This window comes from Oryx dammah, unplaced genomic scaffold (genome assembly GCF_014754425.2).
Source record: "Oryx dammah isolate SB20612 unplaced genomic scaffold, SCBI_Odam_1.1 HiC_scaffold_23, whole genome shotgun sequence".
Taxonomy (NCBI): Eukaryota; Metazoa; Chordata; class Mammalia; order Artiodactyla; family Bovidae; genus Oryx; species Oryx dammah.
Genome location: NW_024070207.1, coordinates 11802640 through 11822974, shown reverse-complemented (window position 1 = coordinate 11822974; position 20335 = coordinate 11802640). Strand labels below are relative to the sequence as shown.

Genomic DNA, 20335 nt, shown 5'->3' with positions numbered 1-20335 from the left:
AGATTCATTTGTGTAATTTGCTGATTGGCTAATTTATTGGCTGGCCTTTAAAGAAATAATTTGTTTTAACATTGTTCAGTGTAGCATATGCTCAGTTAAAATCAAACAGCTTTCAAATACAGAAAGGAACAAAGTAAAAGTGAAAGCTAATCTGATTCCCCACAGTCTAGTCTGGTCTACATTCTTCCAGATCTGCTTTTATACAAAAACAAACATATAAAAATCAGGTCATAGCAGACACTTGGCTCTGAGATTTTCTTTCATGTTGTCTGCTGTGTTGAGATGAACTTCCTACACTCTCCCAAACCACCAGCAAGATCCTACAACCTGCCTTGTGCTGGCAGGTCTTTGGACTAGATATTTGATTTCTGTCAACAGTTTCTTTCAGTGAAACGATCAGGGAGCAATTACAGTTCTACCTCCCTACATCCATATAACGATCAGGGAGCCCTTACTCTGCATCTGGCAGTCCCTTCAGTGTTTTCCTTCAATTCTCACGTTACTTCCTCACAACAACCTTTTGGAAGTCAGTCCCACCATTATTGCCTTGTGGGTTCACAGACAGGATGTGATAGGCCCAAACGCTAAAAACAGGATCAATAAGAAGGAACATAAACATGTCAGAGGCAGGACTTACACCTGCAGTGTCTCTTTAAATCCTCGTCATGACCTTACAAGGGAGCTGTCACCACAAAGGAGGCAACTAAGGCTGCAGGGTTTACAGAGCTTGAGCCACCAAGAACCTAGCAGTTTTATAACTATATCCTTTCCTGCCGAACTGATGAAAGCAAGCAAGGAAAAAAGCAAAGATTTAAATGAATGGAGATGAGAGGATAACAGATAGGAAGGCCAGGGGTCTCCAAACAGAGGAAATAAGCTGCAAGTGTCAGACATTTTTTCTCTCTCTCTTAAATGGCAGGAGGAAACAAACTATTGTTATGTTTTCCTCCTTCTTTATACAAATTTAAAAAGAGGTTTCTCTTAAAATTCTGTGTTGCCATGACACCTGGTTCCACCTGAACTTAACTTTTCTCAAACCTTGAGCTAACCAATGCATTTTTCTTATGGAAATCTTTGTCTTAACCTATGTTAATGTACTATGCATTTATCCTAGACTCTGTCTTCAATTTGGTTCCACATAAAGGCTCAGAACTGACTTGACAAACCAGTATGTTATACTCATATATTGTTCTCCTAATCTATGTTAATGAAACTATATATTTGTTTGGAAATCTGCCTTTCTTCAAGATTTATGTCAATTGTTTCATGGTCCGGGATGATTCACCTGGTGCCAATGTTATCTCAATGCATGTTGTGGGTGAGGGCCCTGGTGACATTCTCTGAGTTTTTAGACATTTCCTTTCTCTAATTAGCAGACTGCTAGTAGCTATATAATATCCAGCTAAGACTAGCAGCGAGGCACTCTTCTGATGTCTATGTCAGAAGCTTTCTCTATCTCCTTTATACTTTAATAAAACTTTATTACACAAAAGCTCTGAGTGATCAAGCCTCATCTCTGGCCCCAGTTTTAATTCTTCCCTCCAGAGGCCAAGAATCCTGGCATCTTTTGTGGTTCAGCAGCAACCTTTCAAAGAGACATACAGCATTCACTGACTAGAAGACTTAATATAGTAAAGATATCAGTTCTCCCCAAAGCGATCTCTAGGTTTAAAACAATTAGTGCAAGTAGCTTGGCGGTAAAGAATCTGCCTGCTAAGGCAGGAAATGCAGGAGATGTGGGTTCCATCCCTGGGTCATGAAGATGCCCTAGAGAAGGAAACGGAAACGCACTGCAGCATTCTGGCCTGGGAAATCCCATGGACAAAGGAGCCTGGCGGGCTACAGCCCATGGGGTCACAAAGAGTCAGCCATGACTTAGTAAACAACAACAGTGCACTCACTAGAATGTTAAATACCTGTAAAGCATTTACAGGGCTTCCCAGTTGGCCAAGTGGTAAAGAATCCGCCTGCCAATGCAGGAGTCTCAGGAGACGTGGGTTCAATCCCCGGGTTGGGAAGGTCCCCTGGAGTAGGAAATGACAACCCACTCCAGTATTCTTGCCTAGGAAATCTCATGGACAGAGGAGTTTAGCAGACTACAGTCCATGGGGTCGCAAAGAGTTGGATATGACTGAGTACACACATACATACACTCAGGAAGATTTTTCATAGATATAGAGAAGCTTATTCTAAACTTTGTGAGGAAATTCAAAGTAACTATGATAGCTAAAACAATTCTGAAAAAGAATAAATTGAGAAGAATCACGCTACCTAATGATAAGATTTATTATATAGATATAGCAAATTGAGACAGTGTGATATTAGAGGAATGAGAGACACAGGTCAGAGGAAACAAAGAAAGAACCCAGAAACAGACCAACACAAATATACCCAACTGATTTTTGACAAAGGTGTAAAAAATTTCAATAGAAGAATACCTCTTTTAAAATGGTACTTGAACAATGGAACATCCACAGGCAAAAAAAAAAAAAAACACTTCAATCTGAACCTTGCATAAAATAAAAAAATTAACTAAAAATGAAACATGGACTTAGGTATCAAATATAAAACTATAAAACTTTTATAAAAGACGCTTACTCCTTGGAAGAAAAGTTATGACCAACCTAGATAGCATATTCAAAAGCAGAGACATTACTTTGCCAACTAAAGTCCGTCTAGTCAAGGCTATGGTTTTTCCTGTAGTCATGTATGGATGTGAGAGTTGGACTGTGAAGAAGGCTGAGCACCAAAGAATTGATGCTTTTGAACTGTGGTGTTGGAGAAGACTCTTGAGAGTCCCTTGGACTGCAAGGAGATCCAACCAGTCCATTCTGAAGATCAGCCCTGGGATTTCTTTGGAAGGAATGATGCTAAAGCTGAAACTCCAGTACTTTGGCCACCTCATGCGAAGAGTTGACTCATTGGAAAAGACTCTGATGCTGGGAGGGATTGGGGACAGGAGGAGAAGGGGATGACCCAGGATGAGATGGCTGGATGGCATCACGGACTCGATGGACGTGAGTCTGAAGTCCGGGAGATGGTGATGGACAGGGAGGCCTGGCGTGCTGCGATTCATGGGGTCGCAGAGTCGGACACGACTGAGCGACTGAACTGAACTGATAAAACTTTTAGTCGGAAAACATGAGGAAAATCTTTGGGACCTCGATCTTGCCGAAAAGATCTAAGAACTAGACACCAAAAACCATAACATACATCACAACAAACTGTGGAAAATTCTTAAAGAGATGGGAATACCAGACCACCTTGCCTGTCTCCTGAAAAACCTGTATGCAGGTCAAGAAGCAACAGTTAGAACTGGACATGGAAAAATGGACTGATTCAAATTGGGAATTGAGTATATCAAGGCTGTACCCTGTCACCCTGCTTATTTAACTTATTTGCAGAGTGTATCATGCAAAATGCCAGGGTGAAAAAGCACAAGCTTGAATCAAGATTGCCAGGAGAAATATCAATAACCTCAGATATGCAGATAACACCACTTTAATGGCAGAAAGCAAAGAGGAACTAAAGAGCCTCTTGATGAAGGTCAAAGAGGAGAGTGAAAAAGCTGGCTTAAAGGTCAACATTCTAAAAACTAAGATCATGGCCATCTGGTCCCATCACTTCATGGCAAATAGACAGGGAAAAAATGGAAACAGTGGCAGATTTTATTTTCTTGGGCTCCAAAATCACTGCCAATGGTGACTGCAGCCATGAAATTAAAAGATGTTTGGTCCTCAGAAGAAAAGCTCTGAAAACCTAGACAGTGTTCTAAAAAGCAGAGACATCACTCTGCTGACAAATGTCCAAACAGCAAAGCTATAGTTTTTCCAGTAGTCATGTATATATGTGAGAGTTGGACCATAAAGAAGGCTGAGCACTGAAGAATTGATGCTTTTGAACTGTGGTGCTGGAGAAGACTGTTGAGAGTTCCCTGGACTACAAGGAGATCAAATCAGTTGATCCTAAAGGAAGTCAACCCTGAATATTCCATTGGAAGGACTGAGGTTAAAGCTGAAGCTCCAACACTTTGGCCACCTGATGCAAAGGGCTGACTCACTGGAAAAGAACCCTGATGCTGGGAAAGATTGAGGACAGGAGGAGAAGGGGAAGACAGAGGATAAGATGGTTGGATGTATCATCGACTCAATGGACATGAGCTTGAGCAAACTCTGGGAGACTGTGAAGTACAGGGAAGCCTGGCATGCTGCAGTCCATGGGGTCGCAAAGAGCTGGGCATGACTTATGTTACTGAACAACAAAGGAAAAAAATATTAATTGGCTTTCACCAAAATTAAGAATTCTTGTGCTGTAATAAAGCCTGTTAAGAGGATGAAAAGATAAGCAACAGATTTGGGGAAAATATCTGCAAACCTCATACCCAACAAATAATTGGTTTCTAGAATATATAACAAATTCTCACAACTCAACAAATGATACAATAAGAAAATGAGCAAAAGACATGAATAGAATCTCACCAAAAAAGACATATGGATGGCAAAGTAGCACATGAAAAGATGTTCAACATCATTACCTAAGTAGAGTAATGCAAATAAAAACCACAATAAGCTACAATTCTGTACTCATTAGAATGGATAAAATATAAAATAGTAAAGCTGTGGAAAATAGGATCTTCTACAATACTGCTAGGAATGTAAAATAGTAAGGCTCTAGGAATCATCCTAGCAGTTTCTTATAAAACTAAACACGCATTTACCATGACTCCACAAGTAAACTCTTGAGCATCTATCCCGGAGAAATGAGAAGAAGCTGTGGTGCGTACACACAATGCCATATTACTCAGCTATAAAAAAGAATGCACTTGAGTCAGTTCTAATGAGGTGGATGAACCTAGAACCGATTATGCAAAGTGCAGTAAGTAAGGAGGAGAAAGACAAATATCATGTATTAATACATATATATGAAATCTAGAAATATGGTATGGATAAACCTATCTACAGGGCAGCAGTGGAGATGCAGACATAGAGAACAGACTTTTGGACACAGTGAGGGAGACAGAAGGGGGATGATTTGAGAAAGTAGCACTGAAACATATACATTACCATATGTAAAATAGATAGCCAGTGGGATTTTGCTGTATGATGCAGGGAGCTTAAATCAGGTGCTCTGTGACAACCTAGAGGGGTGGGGTGGGGAGAGAGGTGGGAGAGAGGTTAAAGAGGGAGGGGACATATACATAGCTATGGCTGATTCATGTTGATGTATGGCAGAAACCATCATAATATTGTAAAGTAATTACCTTCCAATTAAAAATAAAAGATTACAAATTCTGTATATGAATAATCAGAGCAGCTTTATTCAAATAGCAAAGGCAGGGAACAACCCAAACGTCCTTCAATTAGCAAATGGATAAACTCTGGTATATCCATCCAGTGGAATACTACTCAGCAATAAAAAGGAACAAACTATTAATATAGGGAATAGGATGGACCCCCAAGGGCATTTCAATCAGTGAAAAAAGTCAACCCCCAAAGGTTACATATTATAGGATTCCATTTATATAAATGCCAAACTATAGAGATTGAGAAGAGATTAATTGTTGCCAGGGTATAAGGATGGAGCTGGGGGCTGAGAATATAAAGGGGTAGCACAAGGGAGCGCTTTTGAGATAACTGAAAGTGTTAGTCACTCAGTCCTATTTGACCCTTTGAGACCCCATGGTCTGTAGCCTGCCAGGCTCCTCTGCCATGAAATTCTCCAGGCTGAAGTGGGTCGTCATTCCCTTCTCCAGGGTATCTTCCTGATCCAGGGATCTTACCTGGGTCTCCTAGATTTCAGGCAAATTCTTTACCGTCTGAGCCATGAGGGAATAACTGAGATAAATGAACAATTTTATATATTGACTGTGGCAGTGGTTATACATCTATACATGCGGTAAAACTGTATAGAGCTACATGCACGCACAAAAATGAAAGAATGTAAAAAGTGATGATAACTGAATAAGGTCTATAATCTAGTTAACAATATTGTACCAATATCAATTTCCTGGACTTGACATTTTACAGTGACATGATTTCCTTGGAAGGAATGATGCTAAATCTGAAACTCCAGTACTTTGGCCACCTCATGAGAAGAGTTGACTCATTGGAAAAGACTCATGCTGGGAGGGATTGGGGGCAGGAGGAGAAGGGGACGACAGAGGATGAGATGGCTGGATGGTATCACTGACTCGATGGACGTGAGTTTGAGTGAACTCCGGGATTTGGTGATGGACAGGGAGGCCTGGCGTGCTGCGATTCATGGGGTTGCAAACAGTTGGACACGACTGAGCGACTGAACTGAACTGAAGATACCATTATTGGGGAAATCTGATGACGAGCACATGGATCTCTAAGCACTGCTTTTACAACTTCCTGTGAGGCCATAATTATTTAAAAACAAAAAAGGTTTTTAAAAAGTTGTTGTGGGATTTCCAGAGTTGAAAGTAACCTTGGTGACTTTAATTACTAGAATCATTCCATGCTAGTTCCTTTTCATGCATAGCTGGAGTAGTTTAAAACTTCCTCTTCCTTCTGGCAAGTTTTGCAAACGTGTTCAAAGGAAGTACACTAGTGCTTCTTTTTAAAAATTCTGACAGCTTTTTTATAATATAGTTTAAAATGTGAACACAGTAAAAAGAGATCACTACTATTTTCTTGGAGAAGGAAATGGCACCCAACTCCAGTACTCTTGCCTGGAAAATCCCATGGACAGAGGAGCCTGGTAGGCTACAGTCCATGGGGTCGAAAGAGTCAGACACAACTGAGAGACTTCACTTTCACTTTCACTATTTTCTTGGACTCTAAAGACTTTTATTTATGTAGGTTACAGATCTACTAATATTTACTATATTCAAAATAAAAACTGAAAATATCTAAAAATATTTATTAATTCATTAAAATAACAATAAATCCACTACATGTTAACATAAACAATATATTTTATGAAAATAACTATTTTCCGAACTAAAAAATAATTTAGAAATGTTTTCTTTTTTGAAAAGCTCTGTAATGTTTGCCTTAATATAAGACAGCTAGACTCTTACTTGCTTCATCACTGTGGTATGGTTGTGGTTATTTTGGTTGACATATATGAAGAAAATTTAACCTTATGGAGATATGTAGTGGGAAAAAGGAGAAGTTCCTAGGCACTGTGAATGGATTTCAGGTGTCAGGTGTCTCCAGGGTCCTCAGACCACACTTGGAGAATCACTGTGCTGGAGATACATACTGAAATATTTACAAAGGAAATGTTAGGATGTCTGAAATTTGCATTAAAATACTTCAACACACACACACATCAGTTCTCATTATATGGGGTAGTTATATCCAATAAAATTACCTTCAACAGTGAAGTAGCAAATACTGAGCCACTGCTCCTAGTGGACATACAGGGTGACGTTCCTGCAAACCCCTGGTCACATTCTCATCAACCAATCAACATATAATCTTTTTTTGCCACTTTATTTATTTAAATTGAAGGATAATTGCTTTACAGAATTTTGTGGTTTACTGTCAATCATGAACAAGAATTAGCCATAGGTACATTTGTATTTTTGTTTAAAGACATCTCATTTTATAGTTCTTAAAATAATGAATTATATATGCACTATTCCTTTATCATACTGAGAAGGGTCTAACATTTTCCTGACCTGAGTAACAAGATCTTAAATATCTTTGGCTTTCAGCCTCAAAACAATGTTGTTTATCATGCTTTGTAAAGTTTGGTTGCCATCTTACGAATCCACAAATTTAGCTAGTTATCCATCTTTTCCATAGTTTCATTGCACACAACAGATAGTATTTTCGTGATTTCTGGATGGTGTCACATATAGGTCAGCAAATTTCCTCTTCCCTTTTCTTGATTTACCTTATTGTTAAATCAAGAAATTGAACTCACAGCCAACATCACCATAACTCATGCCTGAAGGAAACTTATCTAATACATGCATTTTTCTCTGTAAACCACATCACAGTCTTCTTATTATGTCAGCTTCTGAACTCTGTTCACTCCCTTACCTTCACTGAGGGATATGGCATCCCAATTAATGTTTTCTTTTCCACTCTCAAGTTTTTCCATTACCTAAAGTAGTTTCTCAAGTTCCATGTTTTCACTCATGCAGTACCCTGGCCTCTCATTCTCTTTATTTTCTTGTCTGTCTCCAACGACTTTCTTCCATGTTCATACCCTGAACTTTGTGATCACCTAGAATTCTTTATCCTTGAAACAGTTTAGTCTACTTCTGTCTCTCCAGCACATTCTCTCTCTTATTCACACTGCACTAATTCTTCAACCTTATCAAGACCTCCTTGATCCCTTCATTTTTCTCCCAGTATGGGTTATCATTTCCTTATTTTTTATTTTATATCTTATAATCAATCACTGTAACCTCTCTGACCAATACTCTCACCAAACCTTGACCTAAGACATCAGCTCTGAATCCATGCAAGGATAGTCTTTTCTCTTTATGCCATGACTTTAAAATATCAGGCTTCCCAGGTGGCTCAGCGATAAAGACTGCCTGCCAACGCAGGAGACACAGGAAATTCAGGTTCAATTCCTGGGTAGGGAAGATTCCTTGAAGGAGGGCATGGCAATCCACTCCAGTATTCTTGCCTAGAGAATCCAATGGACAAAGGAGCCTAGCAGGCTGTGGCGTGTGTATCCTTAAAGAAAATATCATAGGTATAATGATCAGCACTCTCTCATTTTTGTGGTTTTCAATCCAATAATGCATGGAAATCCACGAGGCACAAAATCCACAAAATTTTAGTCAGTTCCTGCTCTCACTTCTCAAAACAGCTCTTCTAAATCTTCATTACCATCCTCAAGCCCAATACCTATTTCTGCTCACAACATTCTCATTAGACCGAATAAACTCTTAGTTAACAGGGAAAATAGAACTAAGGATGGAAATTCTAGTCATTTCCTGGTCTGGGTTAAGTGAATAAGCCAAAGAAAGTGTCACAGTCGTAAAATGCTTGGGAGATCCATTACTGTCTAACTAACCTTCATATATTCTCTTAATTCCAGTCATAAGAAAGCCTGACATTTTTAAACATCCAGAAGAGGGAAGACATCTCTTATTTTAGAGACTAAAGTGCCCCACTACCCTTATGCTCCTCTACTTGAGTTTTGGATCTCATCCCTGCCCTTCTCAAAATCTCACAGATCAATCATCTCCCCTCTCTTCTGTATCTTCAACTTCCTTAATCTCCTAGCTCCTTCCACCAAAACATGCAAACATTCTCAAATATCTTCCTCCTTAAAAAAAAAACCTGCCCACAATCTTATGAAACCTTCTAGCTGCCATCTGGTCTTTCCCTTTCCAAGCTTACTGGAAGTATAACATGCATTTACAATCTTTATTATTTCAATGCCCAAATGAAGTGAAGTGGAAGTCGCTCAGTCATGTCTGACTCTTTGAGACAGACATGGACTCTTCTATACAGTCCATGGAATTCTTCAGGCCAGAATACTGGAGTGGGTGGCCATTTCCTTCTCCAGGGAATCTTCCCAACCCAGGGATAGAACCCAGATCTCCCCAACTGCAGGCGGATTTTTTACCAGCTGAGCCACAAGGGAAGCCCAAGAATACTGGAGTGGGTAGCCTATCCCTCCTGCAGTGGATCTTCCTGACCCAGGAATCGAACCAGGATCACCTGCATTGCAGGCAGATTCTTTACCAACTGACCTATCAGGGATTCAATGTCCAATGTTCCAGTTATACACTGCTATTTAATAAACCACCCTAAGCATTCTATTATTGTCATGATTGGGTGGATGAGAAATTTGAGCAAGTCTTACCGGACAATTTTCCGGCTCCATATGGCATCTACTGGAGTCACCTAGTGATGTCCAGCTGGTGGCTAAGTTGATCTGGTGGAGCCAGGATGGTTTCCTTTATGGCTGATGCCTTGGTAGAGATTTCTGGAACCCTGGGTGCAGCTAGGCTTCATGCTCTGTCCATGTTGTCTCACAATCTCTCCATGTGGTCTCTCTAACAGGGTGATGAAGGCTCATAGCCCTAAAAGACCAAAGTGAAAGTGGCAAAGTTTCTTATGACCTAACCTTGTAAGTCAAGCAGCATCACTTCTTGCATTCTATCAGTTAAACTTATATACAGAGCTCACCAGGTTCAAGACCAGGTGACTAGACAGGGGTATGATTACTGAGAGGAACTGTTAACAGGAAACATAGGATGAAGTCTACCACACACTCACACTCCTCAAACTGCAATGTAGCAATGCCCCATGCTACTGAAACTGCAATCCCTGAGGTGAAGACCTCTTAGTTGTTAAATCCAATGCCTGCTTAGTACTTGCTTTGCTTGCTTTTTCTGCTGAACTGGAATCTACTGACCACTAACTCATTCATGAAATTCTCCTCCCCTGTTTTTTGTATACCACCTCTCCTTGTGTGCCTTGAATTTTTCTGGCTGTTTCTTAGTCTCCTAAAGTGACTCATTTCTTATGGTTTTCCTTTAACTCCTGGGCCTTGTTATCAATTGTTTTCTTACTCTGTTATCTGGTTATATCATCTACACCCATGGACTCATCTATCACTTAGCCACCAGAGATTCTGCATTATACATCTCCATCCCAGCTCTCTCTCCACTAATCCAGACTTATATGTACTCAGACTGAATGTCCCACAGGTTCCTCAAACTTGGCCATGAACTCACAGGGCAGTTTCCCAACAGTTCAAACTAAAAGAACTAAATAGAAATTTTGGCTGCTACTTACTGCAGGGTTAATTGAGTATAGAATCTGAGTTCTGTCAAGTTAACTACCTGCTAAAACAAAAAAATCAATACTCTTCCGAGGGACACAATGGAATCCAGATTCTGTACAACATGTCCTCCAAGAAATTCAAATGACTGAGCATATTGGAAACAGATAAATGTGACCCATACTGAAGAAAAAAAGATAATCCGTGAAAACCAGCCCCTAGAGATCTAGATGTTAGAATTAAGGCAGAGGAGTTTTTAAGCAGATATTATACATATGTCCAAGGACAAACAGATTCAAGGGATTAGATCTGATAGAGTACCTGAAGAACTATGGATGGAGGTTTGTAACACTGTATAAGAGGTGGTGATCAAAACCATCCCCAAGAAAAAGAAATGCAAAAAGGCTAAATGGTTGTCAGAGGAGGCCTTTCAAATAGCTGAAAAACGAAGTGAAAGGCAAAGGCAAAAAGAAAAGATATACGCATCTGAATGCAGAATTCCAGAGAATAGCAAGGAGAGATAAGAAAGCCTTATTAAATGAACAATGCAAAGAAGTAGAGGAAAACAATAGAATGGAAAAGACTAGAGGTCTGTTCAAGAAAATTAGAGATACCATTCATGCAAAGATGGGTACAATAAAGGACAGAAACCATATGGACCTGAAAGAAGCAGAAAATATTAAGAAGAGGTAGCAAGAATATACAGAAGAACTGTACAAAAATGGTCTTAGTAACTCAGATAACCATGATGGTTTGATCACTCACCTAGAGCCAGACATCCTGGAGTGTGAAGACTTAGGATGCTTTTACTATGAACAAAGCTAGTGGAAGTGATGTAATTCCAGTTGAGCTATTTCAAATCCTAAAAGATGATGCTGTGAAAGTGCTGCACTCAATATGCCAGCAAATTTGGAAAACTCATGAGTGGCCACAGGACTGGAAAAGGTCAGTTTTCATTCCAACCCCAAAGAAGGGCAATGCCAAAGAACACTCAAACTACTGCATAACTGCACTCATTTCACATGCTAGCAAGGTAATGCTCAAAATCCTTCAAGCTACACTTCAACAGTACATGAACTGAGAACTTCCAGAGTACAAGCTGGATTTAAAAAAGGCAGAAGAACCAGAGATCAAATTGCCAACATCCACTGGATCATATAAAAAGCAAGGAAATTCCATAAAAATATCTACTTCTGCATCATTGGCTATTCTAAAGCCTTTGACTTTGTGGATCACAACATACTATGGAAAATTCTTAAAGAGATGGGAATACAGACCACCTTACCTGCCTTCTGAGAAACCTGTATAGAGGTCAAGAAGCAACAGTTAGAACTGGACATGGAACAACACAGTGGTTTAAAATTGGGAAAGGAGTACACCACGGCTGTATACTGTCACCCTGCTTATTTAACTTCTATGCAGAGGACATCATGCAAAATGCTGGGTTGGATGAAGCACAAGCTGGAATCAAGATTGTCGGGAGAAACATCAATAACCTCAGATATGCACATGACACCACCCTAATGGCAGAAAGTGAAGAGGAGCTAAAGAGCCTCTTGATGAAGGTGGAAGAGGAGAGTAAAAAGCTGTCTTAAATCTCAACATTAAAAAAATGAAGATTATGGCATCTGGTTCCCTCATTTCATGGCAAATGGATGGGCAAAAATCGAAACAGAGACAGACTATTTTCTTCTTGGGTTCCAAAATCATTACAGATAGTGACTACAGCCATGAAATTAAAAGATGCTTGCTCCTTGGAAGAAAAGCTATGAAAAACAGACAGCGTATTAAAAAGTAGAGACATGACTTTGCCGACAAGGTCTGTATTGTCAAAGCTATGGTTTTTCCAGTAGTCATGTATGGATGGAGATGGACCATAAAGAAGGCTGAGTGCTGAAGAATTTATACTTTTGAACTGTGGTTTTAGAGGACTCTTGAGAACCCCTTGGACTGCAAGGAGATCAAATCAGTCAATCCTAAAAGAAAGCAACCCTGAATATTCATTGGAAGGACTGATGCTGAAGCTGAAGCTTGAATACTTTGGCCACCTGATGTGAAGAGCTAACTCATTGGAAAAGACTCTGATGCTGGGAAACATTGAGGGCAGGAGGAGAAGGGAACGACAGAGGATGAGACAGTTGGATGGCATCACTGATTGAATGGACGTGAGTTTGCACAAACTCTGGAAGATAGTGAAGTACAGGGAAGCCTGGCGTGCTGTAGTCCACGGTGTCACAAAGAGTAGGTCACAAGTCAGCAACTGAAGAACAAAAGACATAGAGGAAAATATCCTCATAATGAAGAGGGACATGTTACATTCCATCCAGGTCCAGTTTAGTTCAGTCGTGTCTCTTTGCAACCCCATGGACTACATACAGCAGGCCAGGCTTCCCTGTCCATCACCAACCCCCAGAACTTGCTCAAACTTACGTCCATTGAGTCAGTGATGCCATCCAACCAGTGGTTGGTGACGCCATCCATCCAGGTAGAGATGATCAATATGCAGATATGCGCAACTGATTCAAGGTCTAGAAGAGACATAGCAAACCCGGCCAAGAGCTAAGTACCCACTGATATCACCTTAGTTCAGATTTTCATTGTTCCTCGTGTAGACTATTAAAACAGCCTCATAAATTATCTTCCTGCTTCTGGTTGCTATTTACTATGACCTCCACCCCCAAATACACACACACACCTTAAGCATATCTACACTGATTCGAGAGTTAACTTTTAGAATGCAGCTTTAATCAGGATATTACTGATTGCAAGTTGACAGAAATGCAGCTTTAGCTTGAGCACAAGAGGGAATTTATCAGAAGTCTCTAAGGACAAGATTGTAGATGGGTCTCAAGGACAAGACCAGAGACTTGAACACCAATAGGAATGCACAGTTCCTTCTGCACGCTGACTGCATTTTCTCAGACACGCTTCTTCTTTGTAATTGTAAAAGGGCCACCAACAGTTTCTGGCCACACATCTACAAGCTGTCCCACAAAGTGGGACACAGCATTTTCCCCCATTTAAGTTGGTGAAGAGAAGGATTCAGATTGTTCTGATTTAGATCACATGCCTGTATCTCAACCAATCAGATCAATTGTGACTAGGGAGATGATAGGGTACTTGGATTGGAAGCCCAAACTAAAACGGGCATTGCTGGACAGGAGAGGAGCAGTACTCCCCTAGAACAGAGGGTTTCGCTTCCAAGGCAGGGGAAAGACCTTGGGCAAACAAAATTATCAAAGGCCTAACAGGTTTCCTGTATTGTCTACCTCCACTGCTGGTAACCCCACCCTCCTTTCAATCAGCCATGGCAGAGTTCTGGAATGTCTCTTATAGCAGACTGCCAGTTGCCCCCAGTATCTGTTCTTTCTTTCCCTCCACCCGCCTCTTGCTGCTTACAGCATGAACATGCTGGCTGGAGCTCTATCCTGTGCCATGGAATCAAGTGCCACATTGTGGAGATGACTGGCCATTAAGCCTTTTAGGTTTTCATTAATTTATTTCTTTAATGAAAGAGAAATGAATTTCTATCCTGTTTGTTGTTTAGCTGCTCAGTCGTGTCCAACTCTCTGCAACCCCATGGACTGTAGCCCACCAGGCTCCTCTGTCCATGAGATTTCCCAGTCAAGAATATTGTAGGATGTGCTGAAGGAAGAATCTTTCCTTCTCCAGGGGATCTTCCTGACCCAGGGATCAAACTCTCCTGTTTGGCAGGCAGATTCTTTACCACTGAGCCACCACAGAAACCCTCTACCCTGTTTGATCTGTTCTTATTTTGGATGCCTGATAGCTCATAGCTGAACCTAATTCTAACCCCCTCACTCCTCACATCTAATCAAGGCAAAACAAAATCTAGAAGTTAAGAGTGGCATGCAGTGAAACATGTTAGAGTGGATTAGAACCAACCACCTGGACTTGAATCTAGGCTCCTCATTTACCAGCTCTCTGACGACCTGCAAATTGTTTTCTCTCTCTGTACCTCAGCTTCCTCAGGCACAAAATGAGGTCAACATTATCTACCCCATAGATGGGTTGTGCGAATGATGTGAGACAATTCATATAAGCACTGAGAGTAGTGCCTGGCTTATAATAAGGGCTCAGTGAGTGTTAGCTACCATTTTTAATGCCTGCCAATTTTACCTGCTAAAGATCCTATCCTATTCCTCCACAACATCCTCTGCAGCATCCTGCCTCAGCCTGATTTTTCTGGAACACTCCAATCTGACCAGGTCACTCCTTTTTGAAACCTCTTGACTCTCCATTACTTACAGAATGAAGGCTTAACTCCATAGGTGGGTGACCAAGGCCTTTTTGGATGAGGGACCACCTGGCCTTTGGATGCCCACCACCTGCCACTGCTTCACGACTGACCACACTCTGGCCACAGCGCTGAGCTGCCTTCTGCCGCCACCTCTTGACCCACCTCAACGTGTCAACCACTCCCACTCCCTCTCGCCTCACCTTTTTCCTCTTTGGGCTTCTGTGGCACCACACACTCTCCTGATTTTCTTTCAATCTCCCTGGCTGTTCCTTTTTCATCCTTCTCATGGGCTTCTCATTCTCCATTCCCTTGGTAAGTGGCAGAGTTCCCTCCTGAGTCCACTCCCTGCAGGTCCTCTTGCCAGTGAGGGCATCCACCATCAGGCTTTCAAGCTCTACCTTCATGCTGTGTTCCCCTGATCTTCTTTCCTAACCTCTGACCTGGGCTCTGGTCTCCCACATTCTCCTGAAGATCACACAGGCACAACTTAGCATCTCCAAAATGGAACTCATCTTCCACCCCAAACTCGCTTCTCCTCTTTGCTCTGAATCTATTTGTGGCACCACCATCATCAAAGCCAGAAACACTCATTCTCTACATCTAACAAATTACCAAGTACAGCCAAACTCACATCCCCAATAACTCTCCAGTCTGTCTTCTCTTCTCCATACTCATCACCATTGCTTTAATCTGGCTCTCCAGCAAAGGTCCCTTCTCTACCTCCAGTCTCTCATGCCTTCAATCCCAATGATGACATGTGCCACCAACCTACAGTGATAGTCTTAACATGCTGCTGCCCTGCTTGAAACTCTTCACTGGTTCCCCCTGCCCACTCTGACGAAATTATTCCTTTCCCCATAGTTGTTAAACACCTACTAGGTACCAAGGACTATGCTTGGTATTAAGAATACAATGTTGACCACAAACTGGTCCCTGCCTTCTGCCACTTATCTGGTATGAGAGAAAAAAACCACACACTAATAAAATACTAAGTCTTGTGACAGATATACTCACAGAGCATCATAGGAGCCTAAGACCGAGTTCCTTGAAGCAGAGACTTGGGTGTTTCTTATCTTTGCATCCCCAACAACTGGTACCAGGTCTGATTCAATAGAGAATTGTTTTTGAATACTCAACAGATTATCTCTTGATCCTCAGTTTCCCTCTATGTAAAATGGCTCATAGCTCACATATCAAATGAATTGAATGTATGAACTCTGTTGGAATCTTGATTTGAATTAACCAAATACAGTTTTTAAAATGAGACATCTAGGTAAATTTGAACAGAAGGTATATATTTGATAATATTAGGGTATTATTTCTTGGGGGTTTTAAAAGCATTATAATTATACTGTGATGTTTAAAAGCCCTTATTTTTTAGAGAAATGTAAGAAAGCATTTTAAAATAAAATTATGCAATGAAAAATCATCTGGGATTTGCCTGAAAATAATTCAGTGGTGTTGGGTGGGGGGTATCACAGAAATAAGACTGGCAGAGCCTATGTTAAATAGTGCTGAAGCAAGATAACAGGCAAAATAAATGACAAAATTAATCTCTCAAGGTTCTGTTGCCATTCAACAATGTGACTATATAACATTTCTGATATAGTGCTTACTGTTTCAAAAAAGGGTAGTTTTGTTTCTCCCCTTACTTTTAGTTTCATCCAGGGCAGAGCAGGAGAAACAAGGCAATGGTGTGGGAGTCAGAAGTCCAAAACGCAAAGAACTGGAAATATACTCAGCATTGTCTCTCTCTCTCCTCTCGCCTGATAAAGACAGAGTAGCTTAAGCATCAGATGGCTCCCAAGTAGCCTTGGGTTTGGACATGAGTTTGAGCAAGCTCCGGGAGTTGGTGATGGACAGGGAAGCCTGGTGCACTGCAGTCTGTGGGGTCGCAAACAATCGGACACAACTGAGTGACTGAACTGAACTGAGCCTTGGGTAGGAATGGCAGTGCTCCAAAACCAGCAGAACAAGACGGAAGAAGTCATAGCTTGAGTTTCTGTGGAGAGGAGAGAAAAACTGCGTCAGACAGAAACATGAACTCTTGGCTGGAAAGGGCTCCTCTGCTGGTTGAATCCCTGTGTAGTAGTGCCACCTTGTGGCTGCACAGCATCGCTTTACCTAGTTCCAGGATGCAGTTGACTCGCATAGATCTGATTGCACTGAAAATTCTAGAAGGGAACAGCCCTCTCAACCAAATGTTCCCTGAACTGCTCAGAGTCAAGCATAACGTACCCTGTCCCTCATGTCCTGAAAAGTGCCTTGTATTCAATCTCTGTTACAGCACTTCTCGCTGTATTAGGTTCGTTTACCAGCAGGCATTCATTCACCCAACAAGTTTGTTTAAGGCATGGGAGACACAAAAGTGAACAAAACTAATTCAGTATTTAAACAGTTAAATGTGTAAACAGAATTAAAAAATTCACCTTCCAGGCTTCCCTGGTGGTCCAGTGGCTAAGACTCCATGCTCCCAATGGAGGGTTTGATCCCTAGTCAGGGAACTAGATCCCACTTGCAACAACTAAGCGTTCTCATTCTGAAACTAAAGCTCCCACATGCTGCATGCAATCAAAAGATCCTTCACGCCACAACAGAGACTGAAGATCTTGAGTACTGCAACTATTAATAAGACCGAGTACAGCCAAATACATATTTTTAAAAATCTGCCTGCCTTAGGGATATATGTACAACATGATAAATACAACTAATACTGCTGTATGTTACATATAAAAGTTAAGAGAGTAAATCCTAAGTTTTCTCATCACAAGGAAAATTTTTTTTAATTTAATTCGGTACCTATATGAGATGATGGTTGTTCACTAAACATTGTGATAATCACTTCATGATATACATAAATCATATCATACTGTATACCTTAAAATTTATTGTAATTATATCTCAAAACTGTAAGAAAAAATATATTGCTGCTCTTTGCTGAGCAGTAAAGGCACTGTATTTTGCATTATTGATCCATTATCCCATTTAATCTTCTCACCAAACCTGTGAGGCAGGAAGGTATTCCTATGTCACAGATAAAGATAATAGGACCAGAGAGATTAAATTGTCCAGGATCACATAGCTAATAAGCAGATAAGCAGAAAGCCTGGGACTTGAACTTAAGCAGTCTAACATCAGTAACTGAATTCCTAACCACTAGGACATACTGCCTCCCTCATTTTTTTTTCATCATTGCCTAGTCTCTGGCTTTCCCCCAGGGGTAAGCCTGAGGTATATTCCTACAGTGGCTCAGTGAGCAGAATTAATTAGATATTTCAGTTGGTTGCATTAAATTTAAACTGCTTTCCTACTAACCACACATTTTTTTCAACTAACCAACATGCACCAATTCTTGCAGGATAAGATCAAACCCATGCTTCCTGCAGGAAGCCTTCCCTGATTTCTCCAGCCCACTACTCATTAGTTCATTCAATAAGCATTTGTTTCCCCCACCTTTAACAGCATTCTCTCCCAAATTTCTTCTAAAGGAATGGTCCATGTCCAATAAACTTTCTGGAGAATATGGAAAACAGTAAAGAGGAATTGGTGGCCCATCTGTGGAGAAGTTTGGCTCAAATATACCTCCAGGTTTCCAGGTGCCTATGAGCATAGAATGAAACGACTTAGTTGGAGAAAAGATAATATTAGCTCCTGTGGCTACCCATAGTTTTCACCCACTGGCCTGCTCATGATCACAGCCCAGCCTCAGTCCAGAACAGACTTTTAGAGTTCTTAAGACACAGGAAGAGGCCATCTTCAGCATTGTCATTGTTCGTCCAAATCTTGTCTACTGCTAAGAAGTTCTGATGCAAACATCCACATAAGATTGTTATTTTAAATGGAGATAGGGCTTTCCTAGTGACTCAGATGGTAAAGAATATGCCTGCAATGCAAGAGACCCAGGTTCAATCCCTGGGAAAGGAAGATCCCTTGGAGAAAGAAATGCTAACCCATTCCAGAATTCTTGCCTGGGAAATCCCATGGACAGAGGGGCCTGGTGTGCTACAGTCCATGGGGTTGCAAAGAGTCGGACATAACTGAGTGACTAACACTTCCTTAGATTGAGATCCAATTGTACCCTAAAGAGAATAAAAATCTATGAGTAGGAGCTTTCAGAATGGCATGGTAGGAACCTCTGGAAATCTACTTTTGCAAAACAGCAATGAGAACAGTTGCAAAAAGTGTTAAACATTTTTGGAACTCTGGAAATGATTCAAAAGTTTGCAGACACCAATCTGAGGAGCATTTATTCAAGAAAACTACTGAGTCTTGTTAAGAACACTGATCTTTGAGGCCTTTTAACTTGCCCTATTTCAATCCCCCTCTCTCTTGACCAGTGGTAGTCTTGAAAATCAGCAGTTTCACATCCATGGTAAAAGGCCATGAAAGTCAGTAGCCTAACAGTCACTGGTGGGGGCAGAGTGAGTGAAGTGAAGTGAAGTCACTTAGTCATGTCAGACTCTTTGTGACCCCAAGGACTGTAACCTACCAGGCTCCTCCATCCATGGGATTTTCCAGGCAAGAATACTGGAGTGGTTTGCCATTTCCTTCTCCAGGGGATCTTCCTGACCCAGAGATCAAACCTAGGTCTCCTGCATTGCAGGCAGATGCTTTACTGTTTCAAAACAGCCTGAAAAACTCCCATCCTCAGAGCACTATCACTATTTGATCTGTCAGCTCCCAATGAAAAAGCCTCCTTCCCATGGCTTGCAGTTATTTAACATGACTCAGCAGGACATGAGATAGTGGGAAAAGCCCCATCTACGGGGGCATTTGCCAAACAGTTTCAGTGGCAATTGTTTAACATCACAGCTGCCTAAACCATGATACCTGTTGAGATAAATGTGCTAAGTCACTTCAGTTGTGTCCGACTCTTTGCAACACTATGGACCATACTCCTCTGTCCAGGGGATTATCCAGGCAAGAACACTGGAGTGGGCTGCCATGCCCTCCTCCAGGGAATCTTCCTGACCCAGGGATTGAACCCATGTCTCTTATGCCTCCTGCATTAGCAGGCGTGTTCTTTTCACTAGCACCACCTGGTGGGAAAATAAGAGACTGATTAAAAAACTTAAGATTTGGGGAATGAGATATCCACAGAGGTCTTTGAAAAGCCACAATACATTCCTAAGGATCTAAAAGTCACATATGTCAAGGGCTGTGTACCTGCCCAAGAAAGACATAGAAGGCTCCCATTTCTCACCTCTGGCTAACTTTGAGTCTGTGAAAACACGAAGTGAAAGCTAAGACAGAATTGTGAACTGCTTACCAGAGCACTGGGGGGATTCCCTGGTGGCTCAGATGGTAAAGAATCTGCCTACAAAGAAGGATAGTGAAGTCACT

The 20335-nt window shown here is 41.1% G+C and overlaps 1 long non-coding RNA gene across 3 annotated transcripts in view; it reads right to left on the bottom strand.

Annotated features, from left to right (window-relative positions):
* Positions 1-5063: 5063 nt before the first annotated feature.
* The window catches only part of LOC120881336, a 30512-nt gene continuing 15240 nt past the window's right edge, over positions 5064-20335 (bottom strand). Inside the window, exons 2-3 of one of the 3 annotated variants that reach the window (XR_005725289.1) lie at positions 9808-10027; positions 5064-5137 (exon numbers count right to left, since the gene is read on the bottom strand). This is a non-coding gene — a long non-coding RNA (uncharacterized LOC120881336). Of the gene's footprint in view, positions 5138-6944; positions 7230-7444; positions 10028-20335 lie in introns of those variants that run through there. The other 2 variants (XR_005725290.1, XR_005725291.1) reach the window with 2 other exon arrangements.